This window comes from Hipposideros armiger, unplaced genomic scaffold (assembly GCF_001890085.2).
Source record: "Hipposideros armiger isolate ML-2016 unplaced genomic scaffold, ASM189008v1 scaffold_57, whole genome shotgun sequence".
In the NCBI taxonomy this organism is placed as follows: Eukaryota; Metazoa; Chordata; class Mammalia; order Chiroptera; family Hipposideridae; genus Hipposideros; species Hipposideros armiger.
In genome coordinates this window covers 1,892,819-1,897,663 of record NW_017731407.1, presented here as the reverse complement: position 1 = coordinate 1,897,663, position 4,845 = coordinate 1,892,819, and the positions used below count along the sequence as shown (strand labels likewise).

Sequence of the window (4,845 nt, the reverse complement as noted above, 5' to 3'; positions counted from 1 at the left end):
AAAAAAATGACAAAATACTGGTAAGTTATTGCTTCCATGCACCTTATGCTAGATGTTCTATATCTCTTTGTAAAACAAGAAAACTAAGTAAAAGTCTAAAGGATTGGAAAGGAAGAAACAACTGTCATAAGTAGTAAATGACATGATTATTTATATGAAAAACTCAAAAGATCAATTATTAGAATTAATAAGAGAGGTTAGCAAGTTGGTATATACACAATAAATCATGTTCAAGAATATGAAGATTCAATATTGTAAACTTGTGAATTCTCTGCAAACATATTCATATTTTCAACAATTTATATTTTCAACAAATTTAATCAAAACCTCAATAGGATTTTTCATAGATCATGACAATTAAAAAAACATATGCACGGGAAAGGTAACATATATAATCAGGACCTTCTTAAAGCAAAGCAAGGTGGGAGGACTAGCCCTACCAGATATCCAGACATATTATAAAGCCATAGCATTTAAAAGTGTGATTTCAGTGCAAGGATAGAAAATATACTGACAAAAAAGAGCCAAGAAGTAGAGCCACCAATGTATAAAAACATGATCTAAAATGAGGAAACTGACACATTGTGCAGTCAATGGTAACAGAAAAATCAGTTTCTAATGGTTAAAAAGAATTTGTTCCTTCCATTATACCATACACAAACATCAATCCCAGTTAGGTTAAAATCTTAAATGTTGAAGAAATATTTTATATTTTTACAAGAAATTATAGGCTGTCTTTATGACTTTGGGAATTGAAAGCGTTTATTTTATTTTATTTTTCTTTAACCTACGCCGTCGCCTGCGACTCATGGCAGCCCAGCTCCAGGTTGAGCTGTTGTTCAGCATCTTAGCTGTAGAGGGCAGTGTCGCTGGCCCTCATATGTGGGATCCGAACCGGGGCCCTCTGGTGTCCCAAGCCAGCTGTTAACCAGCGTGCCCCTCAGCCTACCCAAGAACTCGTGCTTTCTTTTTTTTTAGCTGAGCCAGCAGCTCAGCTCAGGCCAGGAATCAAACCGCTGTTGNCAGTACAAGGTTACACTAAGGCATTCACACATGGTTATGACTCTTTTTTTACTTATCCTATATATTGAATGGCTGATAAAACAAGGATGTCAAAACTGTCCCTACTCATGTCTGATGGAATTACAGATTTCCTTAAATGTGATAATAAAAAAAGGAATATCAGGCATTAAAGTGACTAGTCATGTTACCTTTGTATAATATAAAAACAAACCTCTATTCTACAGCCTTAGTTTGACCAAGTCTTCATAGGAAAAAATTTTTTTTGACTGGTTCAACCCATTCTATTGCCATAAATGGAAAATTAGTATTTTATACATCCTGCTAATGAAGTAGGCTGACTCTTGATTAGCCAAAACAAACTTTATCTTTTTTCCCCTCAATAAAGTCATTTGCTTCCTGGCAGTGAGTATGGACTAACATGCTGATGAAAGTTAGTAACTCTAGTTCATCTTTCAGTAATGCCCTGGACTTAAAGCACACACAAATGAAATTTTACTGTGGCTAATTGGGAACTATAAAGAAAAGTATAGAAAACATAAGTGCACAGTTTAATGAATTACATAATAAAGCAATCATCTATGTAACCACCTCTGGGCTGCAAAATATAACTTTGCCAACAGCCACCCAGTTGTAACACTTTACCTCCTCCCCCTCTGTCCAGACATTTACAATAATATGTTCCTTGCCTTTCTTTACAGTTTTACCACCTGATAAAGTATCACTAAATAAAATCATTCAGTTTTATCTGTTATGAACTTTCTATAAATGGAATCCTATATTATACATTTCTTTGGTGTGACTTCTATCACTCAGTGTTAGGCTTTTAAGATTTCTACATGTTGTTAGGTATACTTGTAGTTCGTTCATTTTAATTGCTGTTCATAATCCATTGTATGAATACACCTTAATTTACCTTTCCATTCTATTGTTGATGAACATTTTAATTGCTTGCAGTTTGGCGCTGTTATGAATAAGGATGCTATGGTATTTGCACATATGTATCCTAGTATATCTAAGCATGCCTTTTTGTAAGGTATATAATTAGAATTGAATTGCTGGGTTTGAGAATATATATATCCTCAACTTTACTAGAATGAAAAACAATAAAAATGAAAAAATAATTGCAAATTTATTGTACCTGTTTAACTGGTTTTATTTAACAAAGGAGTTTCTCAAATTCTAAAGGTGAATTCCATCTAGTATTGCATATTTCACATGGAAAGTAGTACATAATCTGAAAAAATTTCAAAATAAAATGCAAATGAAGTATTAATGTCTAAAAGAGATTAACAAACATTTGTACTTTTTTCTGACAAAAAATATATTTCTTCTCATAAAAGTGGCAAGAATGCATTACTCATTTTTATCAGAATCCGTAATCAAGCAGTAGTATGGACAGGAATAGACCCTTGTAGGGATTCAAAAGTAGAACATAATGCTTAGATTTTCATTTTATGGAATTCATATTTCTTTTATAATATTACTAAGTTTAGAAATCTTGCCCAACGTGCAACTAAACAATCATTGTATAGGCTTATTAAAGAACTCGCTCTTAATATATAACTTCCACTTTTATATTTATAAAATTTTGAGCATGGGAAGCAGCTTTACACTAAAAACAGTAAATCAAATCAGTACTCTATTTGACTGGTTCTCCTGAAATGAAAAAATAAAATAAAAAATTAAAGTCCCCATGCTTTGATTTACCATGAAACAAAATCTCTTTTCTTAAATTACATCAGAGTTTTTGGAACCAGTATATGAGAGATTTTTTTAGAAAGTATGTGTCATGGTATTAAAGATGCCACTGAGAACAAGGTAGATTTGGTCTCTGCTGTCACGCAGCTTAGAATCTAAAGGGAAATGCAGAAGAATAAAAAACTGAGATATTATGACAGAGTAAAAAGGCACATTAAAAAGAGCACTTGATCAAATAAGACTTGAAAGATGAAAAAGGCATGATGGAGAGGGAAGGACAAGATATGTTCTAGGAAGAGGAACAAAAGCCCAGAAAGGAGAAAGGAAGCACAGGAGGATCAGGAATTAATATAAGGATCTTAGGAGTCAGCCAGACATGAGATGAAATCTCAAGTGCTCTGAATAATAGCTGTGTGACTTTGGGTAAGTCACTTACCCTTTCTATTTCTCCCTATAAAATAGCAATGATAATACTTAAGGTTTTTGCAACATCAACTCTAAAATAATATTTATTAAACACACATAAAACAATTCCTCCATAAGGCTAGGTAGCAACTTTTATAGCAGAATAAAACATTTTGGAGTTGGGTGGTGCTCATGTGACACAGGAATATGTAGAGATAAGAATTTTAAGTCATGAAGAGCATTGGGCCATATTAAATAATTCAGTCCTTACGCTAAGAACAATGGGGAGTGACAGCAACAGATTGTGTTTCAGAAAGGGTGCTCAGGCTGTAGTAAAACTGGTTGAAAGGGGAAAAGAGTGGGAAAACCAGTGAGGACCTGCATGAGGTTAGTGGCAGTGGAGATGGTGGGACATGATGTATTTAAAAGATATTTAAATGCAATATGTCCATTTCTGACAGTATGGCAGACAGAACTAAAACTCTTCCTCTATACACCTAAATAATTGTGTGTGTCTATATGTGNAATGTGTCTGGCTTCTGTTGAAAGGATTATAGGTGATTTAAATATATACATTTTACTTCTACTTCACTAAGATAAATTGCATTATGTGTATATTCAAAAGATCAAAGTTAAAAAAAAAGTGCTCCCTACTTAAGAAAGGTGGTATAAAATACCAAGAGAAAGGATCAACCCCCTGCTCCATACTTATAAATATTTTAAATATGAATGAATTGCAAACTATTTACCTGACTAAAATATACTCTGGTGCTATGGTTCTCAGAGAATTCTGCAAAAAGCTTTTTTAATTCATTTTTGTCCTGCCTTGATACATTCTGTCAAAGCAGGTTTGTCATTTTAAAAAGAGGAGGATTTGTTAAATCGTGAAGTGCTAAGAAGCTGTTCAGCAGAGAAGATACACAATGTACCAAGCAGTTAAAACAAATCATACAGTATAACCTGTTAAGGATGTAATTGAGATACATGTAATCATTAACCTTGGAACAGACTGGGAATTCGTTAATGAATCAAATCAATACCCTCTCCACTGATCCATAATAATTTGAAAGAAATGAAAAATTTAACAGTTACTGTATGTGAGGTTATTGTGGGTTGCAATTAGCTAGCCTCCAGGAGATTATGTTACCTAGTTACCAGAAGGTAAGTATAATTTTCGTAGATCGTCTAGTGAGATTGTCATAAAGACAGGTGCCAGACATGGAAATGGGTCAGGAAAAGATATTTGGTATGGCCAGAACCTGGGTCACCTTTCTGTCATTTCATTTCATACATCCTTCTTAGGACATTTCATACTCCCAGATGATATGCATGTACTCCTTTAAAAAGGCATTACAATTGGATTTCATCAGATAAAAAAATGATTATCCCTGTTTTATATCTTACTACAGATCTATGTCTCACATGAGATGACAAAGAGTTCAAGACGAAAATTCTGCATTTGGGAACAGAATAACATGAACTTACTGCTGCAGGCAAGATACTGGGTCTGAAAATATTTCATGTTTGTACAGCTCCCTCCTCTTAACATTCCCAGCATGGCCATTATTGCCAGTAGAATTTTATAGAAGTATAGTAGAAGGGAATGAATGTCTTGCCCTATTGAACCCCCATATTTTTACATCTCCAAGTAATATGTAGCACCCTACAAAGTAGTTTGGAGAGAACAAAATGATTTCAGGGTCAATGGCATATATATAT

At 33.8% G+C, this 4,845-nt stretch overlaps 1 long non-coding RNA gene across 2 annotated transcripts in view; it reads left to right on the top strand.

Annotated features, from left to right (window-relative positions):
* LOC109381983 (uncharacterized) overlaps positions 1 to 4,845 on the top strand; it is a 162,859-nt gene that overhangs the window by 84,155 nt on the left and 73,859 nt on the right. The window contains exon 4 of one of the 2 annotated variants that reach the window (XR_002123851.1): positions 4,536 to 4,631. The exons of the other annotated variant lie outside the window; for it this stretch is intronic. This is a non-coding gene — a long non-coding RNA (uncharacterized LOC109381983). The remainder of the gene's footprint in view (positions 1 to 4,535; positions 4,632 to 4,845) is intronic. 2 annotated transcript variants of the gene reach the window in all.